General features: G+C 47.8%; 1 protein-coding gene across 2 annotated transcripts in view; it reads left to right on the top strand.

Moving 5' to 3' along the window:
- Positions 1–13,242: 13,242 nt before the first annotated feature.
- LYPD6B (LY6/PLAUR domain containing 6B) overlaps positions 13,243–16,638 on the top strand; it is a 221,231-nt gene continuing 217,835 nt past the window's right edge. Inside the window, exon 1 of one of the 2 annotated variants that reach the window (XM_060151507.1) lies at positions 13,243–13,311. The gene's annotated coding sequence lies outside the window, so the exon portion shown is untranslated. The remainder of the gene's footprint in view (positions 13,312–16,638) is intronic. The other variant, XM_060151506.1, reaches the window with a different exon arrangement.

Genomic DNA, 16,638 nt, shown 5'->3' with positions numbered 1-16,638 from the left:
ACCAATTCCTTTACTTTTTTTCCCTCCTACACAATTTCCATTTTCTTTTACACTTGCTCACCCCAGCCATCTGCAGTACACCAGTTTCAGATATTTGAGCTGTGTAGAGTTTCTGTGTACAGATGTGTGCTTGGACTTTTCTCTTCCCGAGAAATCTGAAGGGGGCAATTACAGAAGATCCACTTACTCCTGGGATCTGTTGCTGTGGCCCCGGGCTCGGGGCATTGGGCGGTCCCTGGGTGGTCCTTGGAGACTCCTTCTCTGCAGCCACGTCCCAGCAAATACCATTCCCTGGAGGGGAACAACCAAGTGCCGTGGAGGCAGCAGCTTCTGCTTCGCCGCCGCAACTGTCTGGTTTCCTGTAAAATAAACACATTACTTTATATTTTTAGGGAACACAAAAGTGCTGCTATAGGGCGCAAAATTTTCATTCTGGACGCTTTTCCAATACAAATCACCCCAAAGACGCATTTTGAATATCCTGGTCGCATCTTTGGATCTGTAAAATACACCTTTTAGTATGGCATCCGTTAAAATGCAAAGCAAATTTCTTCGAGGCAGAAAAACAATCTGACAGTAGCAATGTAGAAATTGTTCACTCAGACACATCTGTGTAAATGCGAAAAGTGATAGCATTCACCTCTGAGCTGCTTGCTATTGAACCTGCAGTGACTAGTCTCGGCCAGCCCAGGTAGAACATCATTCCTTCAGAAGTGTTGAAAATGCTGCAAAGTTGGATGAGTGGAAATGCGGCTGCCCCCCTCCTTGCTTCCTCTTCCCTCATCCTACTGGAGCTTGCATCAGGGATGGCCTCTTTCTCTACGGAACCATCTTGAGCCTGGTGGGGGTATTGCTGACGAAATCCAGGATCATTCCAGCAGTTGAAAAAGGAAGCCCTAGGGGGAAAGCAATTGACATATCTTTGTGCCTGTGAATAAGTTGCCATGAATAATGTGTTACATTAACCCATCCTTGCCGACCACTTAGTTGAGTTCTCTCCTTGGCATCAAATAGATAGGTTTCCTCTTAGGCAGAATTAGAAGAAATCGGTGTGGACGGATTTTTTACATTCGGCTACTGTTTTATTCAAATACATGAATCTAGAGCTGAATCAACTCTTATTTCCAGTTGTGCATATTAAAATGATCGGATTCCAAGTAGTAAAGTTTCAGGGAAACTGACAAGGATTCAATTAAGTTAGTCTTGTGTGCTGCTACTTGTTTTGATAAATTTGAGGGTTAACTACTTGTTTTGATAAGTTTGAGGGTTAAGTCAGTGATAACCAAACCAGTCTCAGTGAAAGCACCCATCCTATGGTTGTGTCAGCCCAGGATGAGTGAGCTGGTACTGTCCCTGCTGCTGTCACCACTGGAATGAAATTTTGCCAGAAGAGACTTTGCGCTTTCTCATTGCTGGTGGGTGAAAGATAGTTCAGGGGTGTGTGTGTGTGTGTGTGTGTGTGTGTGTGTGCGCGCGTGCGTGCGTGCGTGCGTGCGTGTGTGTGTGTGTCTGTGCGTTTGTGTGTCTGTGGATAAAGCACTAAAGACTGAATTGACTTCTAGACTTTTCTTGTATAAAATTTCCCTAACCAAGCAAAGCTGCTTTGACTTAATTTATTTGTTAAATGTTGCACTTTGTTTATGTGTGGGTTTTTTTTGGGGGGGGGCAGCTAGTAAGTAGAGAGAAGAGGACGAATTCTACTGACGTATTTATTTAGTAAAAATGACAATTTTGCATTCATTTACGTTTTAAAAATTCTGTCTGATTTTTTTTACATTGTTGCTAATGCTCGCCCAACATAACCGCTCCAATGCTATTTGCCGTCTGACAGAAGGATCCTTGTAGGGCAGGCTTTGCAAACCTTATCAGGTAATAACATATGCCATAGATGATAACCTTGCTGTTGAGATGTTTGCCTCTTATATTAGAAGTTAAAACCGGCCTTTGAGAGGATCGCCAAATAATAAATTGTCATACCACTGCTGTCTGTTATGCAACTGTGTAATAACTCCATAGTTGGAAATTGAACAAAGGTTAGGCATTCTTTCCTTCAGGCTCTCTTGTTAACAGATTATTTTAGGTTTTTTCCGAAGTAAGTTTTCCCTGGGCACCCCTTTTCTAATTCTAAAGAAGTGTTTGGCCCTTTCATGTTTCAAAAAGAAACATTCGCTTGTAGTTCCGTATTTCTTGATCTCTATAAGGGACTCACAAAATTCAGTTTCCTTTTATTCACAGAGAAAGTTGGCTTTGATGTCTCTTAAAGATAATTCTGCTAGCTGCTGATCAGCCAGTCAGTTCACCTAGCTTCAGTCTTTATAGGACCTCTAAACTAATTTTCCTACACTGTGACTGAAAGGTAGGCAGATCGTGGGAATGGATTATACGGTATATTCAGACGGATCTCTAATATTACTTTGTCTAATAAGGTAATATCAGGACCACATATTCTGTAGGCCTCTTTTGTTAAAAGCCACATTTATGCAGTTTTCACTTTTTTAGGCTATTGTTCCTTTACATTTGTACTCCAGGCGTAAAAACCACACTTGTGAATGGCTGAGCCTATGATTATACTTTCGGTTGTATGCTGCTTTTTGCTAGTGTGTGTGTGCTTGTGTGTGTGTGTTTCTCCTCTCTGAATCATTTTATATTTCGTGCTACTTCTTGAAAGTTTACTCTTTGATGCTAAAAGGGAATAACCAGATGATTTCTAAAAATAATGTCTCCCTGCAGGATGGTGGCTTGTTAAATTAGAGGAATGCTGTTTGCTATATCAACATGTGTGGTCAGAGGCTAAAATATATTAACGCCAAGTGTGTTTTGGTCAATAACTGGAGAATTCTGTTTAAATGCATCATCTCTTCCAACGTTTTACAGTTTGCCATGTGGAATGGCAGGTAGTAGGGAGAAAAATAAGTGTGGATTAAGACTTTTAAAGGAAATAGTTTCATATGATTAAGAAAATTAGAATTCGTAGAAATACTGGGATAAGTGAAGAAATAAAAACGTCTGTCTAGAATGTAGCACCTAGAGAGTTTTTGGAAGCCCTACCTTCACATGAGGGCGTGATATTCCTATCCAAAGCCAGACTAAGCCATCAGCAGGACGCATGGGGGGATTATTACCTCTCCTTTCCTAGAGGAATAACCGAAAGCAAATAAAAATTCTTAACAGTCCCCTCTTTGAAGTGTATTTTTTAAGCAAGGTGGAAAACATTTAGACTCTGGCTTTATGACACATTAGGGAAGTTGTTTGTTGGCAGGGGGCAGGAGGCGGGGGACCCGGAGGATTTCACTTATAGATTGTCTCACCCGCATATTGTGAGCAAGCTAAAGGAACCATCCCACTCTAAAATGCCTTCATTGAACAATAACAGTTTATAGACTTTTTAGAAAGTATTGAATAAGGGTCAGGGAACAGCCGAAGGCAGTACCGCTCCGTGAAGTCTGCTTACACATTTACTAATTGTCCTCAGTTTAAAATACTTTTCACCATGTGCAGATATAAGGGGGATAGGGCACTCTGTAGAATTATACATGTCTAGTTTGTAAAGTATGTCGTGTGTACTGCAGATGTATGTTCTCTGGGCTTTGTGTATCTGTACAGTAGCTTTCATTAAAACAAAATTGTGGACTAACTTGTTTTGGTGGTGTGAGGGGGAGAAGGGCAGTTTATATCAAGTAACGATGCTGTAATATAGTACATGTAACAGAAGATCTGGAGTAACCCTTCCCTGGCCCATGGAAAATTTTGGTGATCTTCTAGGTTCTGAAATGAAGATGTATGGATATTCTGGCGGACTGCATGTTGTATAATTTGAAAAATACTAAAAGTGGAAAATAAAATTGAATTAAACTTTGGCTGGTCTGTTTTTTCTTAGAGTCATCTTAAAGACACTCTCCTTGAAGGCCTCAATGCCATTGTGAGGATGGGCCTTTTTCTGGCCTTGAAGGAGTTCATTTCAGTGAGCAGCTGCTTGAATTCAAAGCCTGAGCAAGGTCAACCGTGACCTTTCTGTCTTTTACTTTGCTTGAGTATCTGTATTTAAATTTTTCCTTCATTGAGGACCCAAGAAAACCTGACATTTGTTCCTTCAGCACTGAAAAGACAGCCGCCTATGTCAATAAGCGTCTTAACTTTTTAAAAAGTAGGATCGAGTTAAGGTGCAATAGACCAGTGTATTAGCTGAATTTCTGAATTCCTTCTTGTTCAAGAAAGGCACTTATTCTAATAATATGTTTTAGCTCATTGGCATTCTCCAACTAATGCCTTGGACCTCTGCGTATATTGAAAGGTTATTGGCATCTTTTGAGAAGTGTTGGAGTGTTTGTATTCCTGTTTAGCTTACTGATTATTGCTATTAACGTACAGGTCTGAGATCTTGTGAGAGGATGCCAGAGTGTGAAGCCGTTGGAGAATAACAAATGGCGGGACACAGGATTACTTTTATCTGCTCTCTTAGCAAGGAGACTTCCCTGCCTCAGGTCACTGAAATCCTGTGGCCACGCACGGCCTTGTGTATCTAAAACACCCTCATTCTGGTTCTTGGTTTGGTTAATGTTGCACGGGAGCCAGACAGTCGACTGCCGGCATCAATTAAAAGTGGAAAGATGGATGCCGAATAAAGATTTTATAAGTGGAGTTGAGGACACTGCAAATCATGTGCTTTTATGATGTCTTATCCATCTCCTTGACTTTGTTATTCTCCAAAGAACTTGGAAGAGGCAGTTACCAAATATCAGATTGTTAAAGGTGACTTAGGTAGTAAAACTTCAAACATCGTGGATGAATATTTAGGCTGAAGCCTGTTTATTTAAGATGGGAAAGCGGTCTTTTGAAAGGACCTGATGACAAAGCACATTTCAGTATCACTGAGAAGTGACCCTATAGGTTCCAGGACAAGCAGCTCTGCAGTGCAGTAGGTCTGCACTAACACCCACTGTTCCCCGGGTTCCTGTGAGCCTTTCCCGAGGTTTCCTGTTCTATTGAGTGCTGAACGGTGCTCGGGCTATGCCTCGGAAGTACTACAGAGCTAGAGCAACTGTGGTAGAATGTGGAAAGGAAGCTATAATCTGCCGAGGCAATTACCGGTGATGTGTGTATTTGCAGGTTTAATTCTAGCATTTGTGACAGGTTGTATCTTGTGATTTGTCTCATGTACATAATAAATTGAACAGGAGTGGGAGGGATCTCTCGGGTGACACATCAGATGAAAATATGTGGGCTCACTTGACAAATGCATCCTGAGCCATGGGATTTTTACTTTCCCTTCGGCATTTGGTGGTTCTTCAGCCAATCTGCAGAGAAAACACCGATTTCTGTGTGGTTAGCTGGGCTCAAAATAAAAGACTTGCAGGTAATCCCTGGGGATCTTTCCACTTGTGATGCACCATGGATGCAAAGGCTGGACTCCTCCACCTGCTTTGCTTCCCCAGCGCTGAAGGAGGTTCTGTTTGGAGCCCCTCTCTCTGGGACCCTTCAGACCCTCGCTCCTCCACGTGACCAGGCTGCAAATCATTCTCTTACGATAGCTTTTCAAAAAATTCACCTGAAAAGATACTTTACTCCTTCAGAATGTATACCCGAAATGAGAGAAATTGGCAAACTTGCTCCCGATGACGTGTACCAGCACCAGAACCTCGTAACGCTTGGAAAGCTGCAGTAGGCAGTGCATTAAGGTGAGAGACTATCCTGGCGGTGAGCCAGACACTGTATTACGTGCTTTACATGTAATAGTCCATCTAATCCTCCTAATAACTCCAGGAGGTAGGCACCATTATCTCCACTTTAGCAGGGAGTAAACGGGCACAGAGAGGTTAGTTAACTTGCCCAAGGTCTCACAGCTGGGAGGAGAAGCCAAGATTGAAACCCGGGAAGACTGGTCCTAAGGTGTGTGCTCTCCACAGCTAGTAACACTGCTGCTCAGAACAGTGCTGCGTGTGTGTGTGTGTGTGTGTGTGTGTGTGTGTGTAGTGATAACCAGCAAGCAGCCTCAAAAATCCTTTTGTAAAGAATTCATACAAAGTGTTCTTCCTTTGCAACTTTTCTGTGTTTTCTCCTTTCATAGGAATCCGAGACCTTGTTTTTTGAATTACTTTAAGCAATCAAAGCATCTAGGGAAGAATCATCGAAATAATAAGAGATGCCTCACAGCGGGGGGGGGCCTGACAACATACAACTGCAGGGCTTCTGGAGGAAGGCTGCCTGCAGGAGCGCAGTGCTTAGAATCTTTTTCGTACATAGTGGACACTTAGAAAGTGCAGCAGTCACTTGTGTCACGGGTTTCAAACTGTGTGTAGTAAGAATTTCACTTATCCATGTTGACGTTTTTTTCTCTTTAGGACACTAATTTTCTCTGCTTGCATTTTAAAATGTATAACCTATATTCCTCAGTTTCTCAAGCTAAAAATAAAGCAGGGTTTTCTTGTCCCAGCTGAGCCGGCTCTAAGGGAGAGTCTGAGGGGGCACTGGGTGGGTTCCCTTATCCCACCCAGATCTGTGTGAGGCCTCGGAGAAGACTCTCAGGGAGCTGTGCTGATAATAGCTGCCCCGTACCTAACCTCCAGCCCTGTCATAATGATTAATAGGATCTCACTTTAGTGCTTTAAGTTTTAGAAAAAGTAAACATGCCAATCATACCACACATGCATGTGCACATCCAACTACAGAAAGGGGCAGGAACAGCACAAGTGGGGTTCGCCCTGAGCCCCCCACTTTACTGCAGACTCCCATTACCTGTGCTTCACCTGTCTGAGGATGCTTCTGATGGGCTACTGCAGGGTTGGGAGGGACAGGCTGGTAGTAGGTGTGTCTAGGTCACGGGATGCTAATTCCTTCAGCTAGTGGCAACCTGGCTGCCTGCAAGCCAGACCCCAACCAGCAGCCCAGGCGTCCTTGCTGCCCTGCAATGCCCCCTTCTGGGACATGTACACAGCGGCAAGATACCCCTGGAGCACTGGCCATCAAGCAGTGATGCTACTCAGTCATCCTAAATGGAAAGAATGATGGACTTGGGACCTGGATCTGACTCTTCTTACTTCCCATGGACCAACTGTGGGATGTGGTCAAGTTGTTTACCTGTGTAGCATCTCGATGACCTCATCTCCATACCTGAATTACGGAGATTTGTAGCCCACTGTCCTCCGCCCTTCGGTTTGTTGTTAGGATCAGATGAGAAATTGTGTGCAAGCATCTTATAAAAGTGCTACTCAAATGTAAGGGATTGTTAGGTTGAAAAATGAAATTCAACGGACTAAATCTTAAAGATTTTATTTGGCTTTATTCAGTGATTCATGAATTGGGCAGCATCCAATCTAGCAGCTAGAAAGAAGCTCCGAGGAGCTGTACAAAATGAAAGACTTTTATAGGCAGGAACAAAGAGGCAAAAAGCAGGTTGGTTATTGCAAGGTCGGTTTCCTTTAGGGAATGTCAGGGGTCTGTAAGGCAGATGACCTAACCAGCGCCTATCAGGCGATTACCTATTGCCTGGTTTAAGATTCCATTTCTGGGAGAGCCGAACCTGTAATTCAGTCTCGTCTCAGTTTGGTGACATGGGGCTTAGCATAAGTGATTCCATTTGGGGCCTGTTGCCTTGTTTTTTTTTTTGTTTTTTGCGGTACGCGGGCCTCTCACTGTTGTGGCCTCTCCCGTTGCGGAGCACAGGCTCCGGACGCGCAGGCTCAGCGGCCATGGCTCACGGGCCCAGCCGCTCCGCGGCATGTGGGATCTTCCCGGACCGGGCACGAACCCGTGTCCCCTGCATCGGCAGACGGACTCTCAACCACTGCGCCACCAGAGAAGCCCTGTTGCCTTGTTTTTAATAGTTATTATCAAATACTTCCCAGGAGCAGGTGTTTTTGCCTTGGACCCCAGCTATACCTTCACTTAGCATCACAGATACTTAGAGTAAGAGAGAAAGAAGGCTGTGAGGAGACCCCAGGAGTCATCTAATTCTACCAGTGAAATGGAATTTCACTGGACCTCTCCATTTAGGGTCCTCCCTCTTCCCACTGCTCCACCCTCTTCTTTGGGGGAAAGTCTGCTCTTAGGCTGTTTCATGGGGAGAGAAAATGCTCCCTCTTGAGAACTGCAGTGAGCAGTGTTTAGGGCTAGTTTCCACCTCTGTGCCTGGTGGCTGTTCATACTGAGGGCTCCCGCAAATGCTCCGCACTCAATGCCCTGACGCTAGTCATGAATCAAGTCTATTCAGATTCCCAATAATTACAGCTAGTGCTGAGAGCCTACAGCCCAGCAGCATCTTTGTAGGAGCTTAACAAGTCCCCCAAGGTGAGCTCAGGGATGCTCAAGGAGTCATTTAGCCAAGCCGGAACACAAAAGCACACTCAGCATCTGGAAACAAGCTGTCTGCTCCCTCTACTAGAAAGTGCCTGGGATCCGAAAGCTCCCCTCCTGCCACCACATGCACTAGAGGCAGGAACTGACTGCAGAGTGCAGGCCAGGTCTGCTCTCTGTGTGTGGCCTGCCGCTTATAAACAGGAGAGGGCTGTGGCCAAGGCCTCTGCTTTATACCCACCTCCTTGCAGACCTTACACCCAGGAGAAAACCAAAATCCCCAGAGTTCAAGTAACTTGTCCGAGGTCACATGGTTTGTTTGGGCTCTAGAGCTCCGATTCCTTTCTATTTCAGTCCTCTGCATGCCAATGCAGGGGACACGGGTTTGAGCCCTGGTCCGCGAAGATCCCACATGCCGCGGAGCAACTAACCCTGTGAGCCACAACTACTGAGGCTGTGTGCCACGACTACTGAAGCCCATGTGCCTACAGCCCATGCTCCTCAACGAGAGAAGCCACTGCAACGAGAAGCCTGCGCACCGCAATGAAAGAGCAGCCCCTGCTTGTCACAACTAGAGAAAGCCTGTGCGCAGCAACAAAGACCCAACGCAGCCAAAAATAAATAAATAAATAAATTTATGTAAAAAAAAAAGTATCTGCCATTCCCAGTTTTCCCTGTGAGCTGTTGTAAATGAAGTGCCTTTTTAAAAAATTGAAGTATAGTTGATTTCCAGTGTAGTGCCCATCTCTGCTGTACAGCAAAGTGACTCAGTTATACACATATATACATTCTTTTTTTATATTCCTTTCCATTATGATTTATCACAGGATACTGAATATAGTTGCCCCGTGCTATACATTAGGACCTTGTTGTTAGTGCCTTTTAAAGTGGATTACACTTTACTATATTGGGCCAAAAAGTTGGGCTGTTCTTGGAAGAAATACAGATCCACCACTAATAGAGTGGAAGAGAAGCCTATGAAGGACGTTGGGACACATTTGGCTCTACCCAGAGAGGTTACATGACTCCCCTCACCTCACACTTGGAGAGCCCGAGCCCAAAGCCCCTCACTCTAATCAGGGTTCACTCTGCTGCACCAACCGCTGGCCCGCAAAGACGAAGCTAGTCACAACTACTCTGATGGCAGCGGACGCCTCTCTGACATGAGGTCAAGCCTGGCTTGAGGTCAGTTGTGTGGAAATGTTTTGCCACAGTCATTTGTTGTGTTTGTACTATGTACGAGGACCCTGGTGATCAAGAGTGGACTTCAGCAGTGCTTCCCTGGTAGCGCAGTGGTTTAGGGTCCGTCTGCCGATGCAGAGGACAAGGGTTCGTGCCCCGGTCCGGGAAGATCCCACATGCCGCGGAGCGGCTGGGCCCGTGAGCCATGGCCGCTGAGCCTGCGCGTCCGGAGCCTGTGCTCCGCAACGGGAGAGGCCACAACAGTGAGAGGCCCGCGTACCGCAAAAAAAAAAACAAAGAAAGAAAAAAAAGAGTGAACTTCAGCAGCTTCTGGACCAGAGTTCCAGTAGCTCCCACTCTTCCCTGGGTTACCTGAGTGCCTTGCACGAGTTACCTAACCTCTCTGTGTGAAGCACTTGGCACCATGCCTGGCTCACGGTGATAGCCTGTCCTGCATGTGCATTATGGAATCTCTTCACCAGCGATGGATGAGGTGCTGCTCTTATTCTCCCCAGAGGCAGATGTGGTGAGGTGTGGACAGGTGAAGTGAGTTGTCCAACATCACAGAGCTAGGAAGTGGTGGAGCTGCTCCAGAGCCATGTTCTTTTTGGGTTTTTCCTCATTTTTATTTTCATTTTCTTGGCCACGCTGTGAGGCATTTGGGATCTTAGTTCCCCGACCAGGGATCGAACCCGTGTCCCCTGCGTAGGGAGCATGGAGTCTTAACCACTCGACTGCCAGGGAAGTCCACAGAGCCCATGATCTTAACCAGGAAGCTAAACTCTCCCAGGGTCACACGGCTGCTGAGGAGCACAGAGAGACTGAGCTGAGATCCTGCTTTACTCCTAGACCAGAGCTTATTCCCAGGCCTAAGCAATGTACAGGAGCAGCTGACATCTCCATGTGTTGCACTCAGAGCCTGCTGCAAAAATGTGAGCATTCATCAAGATTCCCACAAAGATTTGAGCACCTGCTTTGTACTCAGCTTTGATTTTTGAGCTGGGGAGAGGTGGTAAACAAGATAAAGTCTTCATGTTCTTAGACGCAGATTATAAACCAGTGACCAACACTTTCTAAAATGATTCAGTACATTTAAGTGCTATGAAGAAAACAGAACAGGCTGCTGTGATACTACATGGCTTGGGTGGTCAGGGAAGGCCTCTGTGAATGATTGAAGGAGGCAGGCTTGCAAAGATCCGGAGAGCGTTCCAAGCAGAAGGAACAGTAAGTGCAAAAGTCCTGAGGCAGATTTTGCTTGGTGTGTTCATGATACTAGAACTCTGATTTTACACACAGAATTTTCTCCACACGGGTATTTCAGTTCCTCATTGACTTAGCAAATTAAAAAGATGATAAATATGTTTGTGTTGCCTTCAAAAGTAAGAGTAAATTTGGAATAACCAAGAGCTTCTTCCTGGATTTACAAATATAGCAACAAAGGCCTTTGGGCATTTTTGTAGCCAACAACTTTGTAAGCAGACCCATGCATTTGTAGTCCATGCTTCTGTGCTCTGCAAAAGAGGGCAAGCCCATCCCTGGCTGATGTGTTTTAGACAGCCAAGCAAATTCACACTGATCCACAGTCCTCGTGAGGGTAAAAGAAAATACTGAGGGATAAATATGGAAAAGCTGAGTTGCTGCCCATCCTCAGGGGCAAGCACAGGGCTGAGGGGGCCAGCTGCATCTTTTTATACTCGTCTTCTCAGGGAAATGGTACTGCTACAGCATGCCACCTTGGAAATTTTTCCTGCTTGCCTTGGGAGAGGTTTGCTCAACTCACTTTGGGAAGGTTATTTCTACGTTCTGCTGCATCAGGACTTTGTGAGCGGTGAACACCAAAACCCCAAAGACACACATGCATCCTTGGCTGCCCTTGGTAAGCACGGAGAGAATCTCACCAGTCAAAAAGGGAATATTCTGGATTTTGCCTGATAATTCTTGGGTTGACATTTTTGGGCATCCCTGAAACAACCACTCTTGCTGCAGCTGCTGCCTGGGCTGTTCTCGCTTCAGACTCAGTACTTGCCAAGATCTGCCTAGGAAGAAGTGTTTCCCACTGTGGGCCTCACACAGTGAAATGGCATCAGACCGAAGTCCTCTGTTTCAGGGTCTAATTAGCCTGTAGCTTTAGGAAGTGGAACAAAACATCTACATTTTTGTAGGATGTCACTTGAAAGTGTTAGCTGAATAGCCTCAGCTGTTCAAATAGTAGAGCTAGATACGTTGGGGTATGTGGAGGGGGATGGGCCGGGCTGAGGGGCGTGGGTACTGGAGGGAGGTATCCGTAGTCCTGGCAAGAACGGTCCAGGCTCCTTTGAGATTTAAAGGGCTAACACAGAGGTAGCTGCGCATTTTATTTTCTTCTTGAAAGAAGCCTGTTTTGTTTGCTAAGTGCTCCTTGTGTGAAGCTGCGTTGTGGAGAGAGAAACATTTCTTTCCCTTGGTTCAGGTAGGGTGAGGGCTTCACTTGGAAGGGAGGCTCCGTGGCAGGTGCGGGCTGGAAGGTGATTCCAAGTGAACCGATCCCTAGGCCTGTTACCTCGCCTGAGAAATGAGAAGTTTGGATGAGATCGGTTTCCTAGGCTTGCCTGTCAGTGAATTGCACCTGAAGTGCTTATTCCCAAACCACTCCGCTCTCCAGAATCGGAATTCTCGGGAGCAGTGATCTGCATGTTGGTCAGGCATCCGGTGATCTTCATTCTCAAGGATGTTTGGCCTGTGTGATCTCTCACAAGTCTGTCAGCTCTAAAACTGTTGGCTAAGTCTGGAAGGCAGTGATTCCTAACTAGTCTTGAGACCCAAGGCTTTTTGCAAATCTAAGGACAGCTGTGGATGCTCTCTTCAGGAAAAAAATGTCTGTAGGCAGAATGCGGAATCCAGTTTCAAGGTTTGTGATCCTTGATGAAGAATTCCTACTCTAAAGTCAACTCAAAAGAGAACCTAAGCACCTGGAATCGTGGATAGCACAAAGTAACTGCTCACTAAAGGTAGGTTATTCTTTTTATGTCTCCCACCTTTTTCCTATGATGTACTAGTATTATCTTCATTTTTTAGATGAGGAAACTGGGGCATAGAGAGATGAACATACCTTGTAAGTGGGGAATGGATTTTAACCTAAATGATCTGATTCCAGAACCAGTGAACTTAAAATTCTGGGTTACCTAATAAAGTGGGGTGTGTAAAGTGGGGATGGGGGAGGGTGGAACGGTCGGAAAAGGCCTTTCTGAGCTCTTCCAGTTCTGAACTAACTTGCCCCTGTCCCCATCATTTTCACCCTGAGGGTCTCGGTTCTTGGTTTCTACAGCCCACAAAGAAAGGGGCTGGCCTCCCCTCTTCAGTGGGGTCCGACTCCCACGCTCTGCGATCCACTTCCCCAGCGGGCCAGGCTGTGTGGAAACAGCCCGGGCCCTGGCTTCCCGCCGCCAGCCAAGGACTAACCGTCCCAGGTGTCTCCTGTTAAGAGGTCGCCGGGGCCTCCCTTCCACCCCGCGGAGAATTCCCGAAGAGCCCGAGGCACGGGCTGCTCGCGGCGGGCGGGGGCCCACCTGTCTCGGCCCCGCCCCCTTCCCGGGCGTCCCAGGTGTCTCCTGTTAAGCGGTCGCCGAGGCCTCCCTTCCACCCCGCGGAGAATTCCCGAAGAGTCCAAGGCACGGGCTGCTCGCGGCGGGCGGGGCCCACCTGTCTCGGCCCCGCCCCCTTCCCGGGCGTCCCAGGTGGCTCGGGGCGGGGAGGGGCCGCACCAACGCCAGCCAGCCACTAGTGAGCTGCTAGCCGGGACCGGGGCCGGGAACAGGGAGCCGGCCGGACGCGCGGACAGGCCCGGCGAGCGCGGCGGAGCTGGTGAGCCGGGCGGGCACAGCGGGCGGGGGGCGGCGGTCGGCGGGGGACGGCGGGCTCCGCGCCCGGGTCCTGCGGGGCCGAGCGGCTGCGGCGGGCAGTGCGGGGCTCCCCTGCCTGGCGCGTCGGGGGAGCGAGCGCGCCGGGGTCGCGGCACAGCGGAGGGGTCGGGGCCCCGTAGCTGCCTGGGGGCGAACAGCTGCGACCCTCTGCACCGGGCTGGAGCTGGGGGCGGGAGCGGGCGCGGGGACAGGGCTGGGGCTCCGTGGGTCTCTGAGCGGCCCGGACGGCGCGGAGGCGCTCTGTCCGCGGCGCTGGTGGGGAGAGGGGAGGCTGGGGGCCCTACTGCTGCAGAGAGCGCGGAGCTGCGCGGGGGGCTCAGGCCAGCGGGGGAGACCCGAGCGAGCTCCCGCCTCTCCCTCTGCGGCGCTTCCCAGGGGCCCGCTCAGGTGTCACTGCTCCTTCTTCCCGGCGCTTTACTTTTGTTGCTGGTGTTGAGTGTCCGACATACACCTGGGTTAGTTACCTGGGGCTTCCAAAAAACTGGGTATGCAAGGCTGCTGTGACTCCAGGGGCCTGCGCTTGTAAGGCTCCATCCAGGTCTGTGTGTCCTGGGGCGCTGTCGGGGGTTGGGGTGGAGGCGGAGGGTGCGCTGCATCTCCCAGGCCCTGGCCATCGGTGTGATAAAGTGGAAAAAGTCTAGAATTTAAGTTCTAGTTACTAGCTGTGTGACCTTGAGCAAGTTGCTTAACTTCGCTGATTCTCAGTTTGCTCAGAGGTAAAAAGGGTATTATAATCATTACAACGGCCTGAAGTTATACGATGTTCATAAAGCCCATAGCACGTTGCTTGATGAAAGTTCTCTCCATTTTTTCCCTATGTGTTAATGTAACACTTCATGCCTTCCAGAGGTCCCCACTCCTTTCTGAACAGAAGGGAGATCCAGGAGGCTCAGAGTACCCTCCTTTAGGAGGGAAGGTGGTGGTGTGTGGTTTGGGGGGTGGTATTTTGTCCATTCTAACTTGTTCATGGCTAGGCCTCCTCCAGGCAGTTTTACTTCCTGACACCATTCTAGAAGCCCGGTTTGAGAGGTGACAGTGCACAGGTCCTGAATATAGAAGGGATGTTATCGGCTTGCTTTCATCATTACTGACTGTATTTGTCAGAATTCTTTTCTTTGGGTTGGGTTTGGTCACTTGAAAATTGCTTTATGCAATATAGAAATTGATTGGGTCATATAAATGAAAAGGCTGAGGGTTTAGCTTTAGGCATAGCTTGATCCAGGGGCTCACATAGGGTTGCCGGGCTTTTTCTCTCTTTTTCCCTCTGTGTTGGCTGTTCTTAGTATGGAGTGATAAAAAGCACGGCATCTCAGGCTTATCTGTTCCTTTAGAGAGAGGGGGGATAGGAGGGATCTCTCTTCTTCCATCACCTCTATCCTTATAGCAAACGTTATTGATACACTAGACCAAAGCAGGGCCAAGCCATCTCAGTGGACAGGGAGTGGGTTTCCACCATGGCAGTGGGTACTTTGCTCAGGTGCCACTGTGATAGTCAGTCCCACCCCAGGTGCTGGGGATTGGGCAGGGACAGTTCCCAATGAGAGGTCTGACTTCTGGGCAGATAAAATAGGACCTGTTCATTGCATTATCTCTGCCTTTGCTCACCACCGCCTAAAGGAAGTCTTTAGTAGAGTGTAGACTGCCTGGGTGCCATGTTCCATCTGTTAATTGTCAAGTCTTATCCCAGGCAAGGAAGGCATCCTGCATGTTCCTCCTTTGATTCCTTGTTTTGTTGTTTGCTTGTTGGTTGATTCATTCAGCATTTAATAAATGCCCAGCATACACCAGGGCCTCTGCCAAGGGTGAACATGTTTGCTTTTGAGAAGCTCACGGTCTAGTTGGAGAGGCAGATGTGCAGAGAACAGAGTCTGGGACTGTATAACCGTCTGGGGACAAGCAAAGACTTCCCAAGGAAACTGTACTTGAGCTCTAAATTGGAGATAGTAGGGGATAGTAGGAGGAAAAGTTGCAGGGACTTCCCAGGCCAAGCAGTGTGGTGTGGTAGGGTACTTTCTGTTGTAAGTAACACTAGTTAGGTTACTTTACTGTCTTGCTTAAGAAGTCTAGAGGTAGGTGGTTCAAAGTGGCCACAGTTCTGGGTTGGCTTCTTGAAGATTCTCTGGGTTTTCCCTGCCCTGCCACAGGGTGACTGGAGCTCCATCACGCCTTCACGTGATAACAGGTAGAGCAAAAAGGGAGGGAGACGGCTTGCTTCTCAGTGATTCTCTAGATAACAAAGGTCAGAATTTCTCAGAGGTTCCCTGTGTCACTGGCCAGAATGGTCATACGCCCGTGCTGAGCCAGTCACTGGCAAAGGAGGAGAGGGTGGCTGTGATTGTCGTGGCCCAGCCGTGTTCTGGAGCTGGGGGAGGGGTCACCTTCCCTGAGCACGTTGGTGCCCCTATGTGAAAATCGGAATTCTGTTAGCAAGGCAGAAAGCGAGACTGGCTTGCCTGTCGGGCGGTTAGGTAGCTGGTCACCCGTGTCTCCTGCAGGTGGTGACAGATGATGAAAGACATGGCCTTACAGGCAGCAGGAGAAGCTCAGGAAGTGTAGGGTGTGTCTGAGGGGAGGGAAGGAGCTGAGGTTGGAGGCGCAGTAGAGACAGGAAAACCCTGTGTTAGATGCCCTCTAATTATCACTAAGAAGCCTAAATCTCGGTCCCATTCCTCAAAGAGCTTACACTCAAAACCTGGGAAAGTTTTTCTGGGTCTGTCACAGTCCCATAGTAACAGCAACAGTGGCTCACTCTGTGGAGGTAATTAGGGTGGAGGAGTTTAGGGAGGGGCCGTGTGTAGTTTGAAGAAGCCTCACAGCTGGTTCTGCCGTGCCCACCACTCCCCACTGCCCCCTTCACCTTCTCCCCTGCCCCTTATTGAGAACATTTGCTCTAAATCATGTCTTTGTTTCGGCGCCCTTACCTGTCTTCAAGCTAACAGGCTGGGATTTGGAGAAGATGCAGTTAGTGGTAGATCCTGGACTAGAAAACAGTTCTCCTGATGATAGTACAGCAGGTGAATACTATATAATCGTGTTCAGTAGGGAACCAGCCTCCACTGTCTACTGCTTTTAAAGCGTTTAGCCTGTTTTCATTTGAAGTATGAAGTGAGAGCTGCCTTTTGTTTCCATTTGATGTGGTGGACATGGGTGGGCATTTGGTGTTAGATTGGGCAACCAGGATACTACTTCTCAGATTCCTCCATCCTCAGTGTCTAATTAGCACAGAAATTGGCAGAAAGATCTAGTCACTAATCCTGGAAGAAAGGAG

The sequence above is a fragment of the Lagenorhynchus albirostris genome, chromosome 6, assembly GCF_949774975.1.
Source record: "Lagenorhynchus albirostris chromosome 6, mLagAlb1.1, whole genome shotgun sequence".
NCBI lineage: Eukaryota > Metazoa > Chordata > Mammalia > Artiodactyla > Delphinidae > Lagenorhynchus > Lagenorhynchus albirostris.
This window is presented reverse-complemented; position numbering and strand designations above follow the sequence as displayed.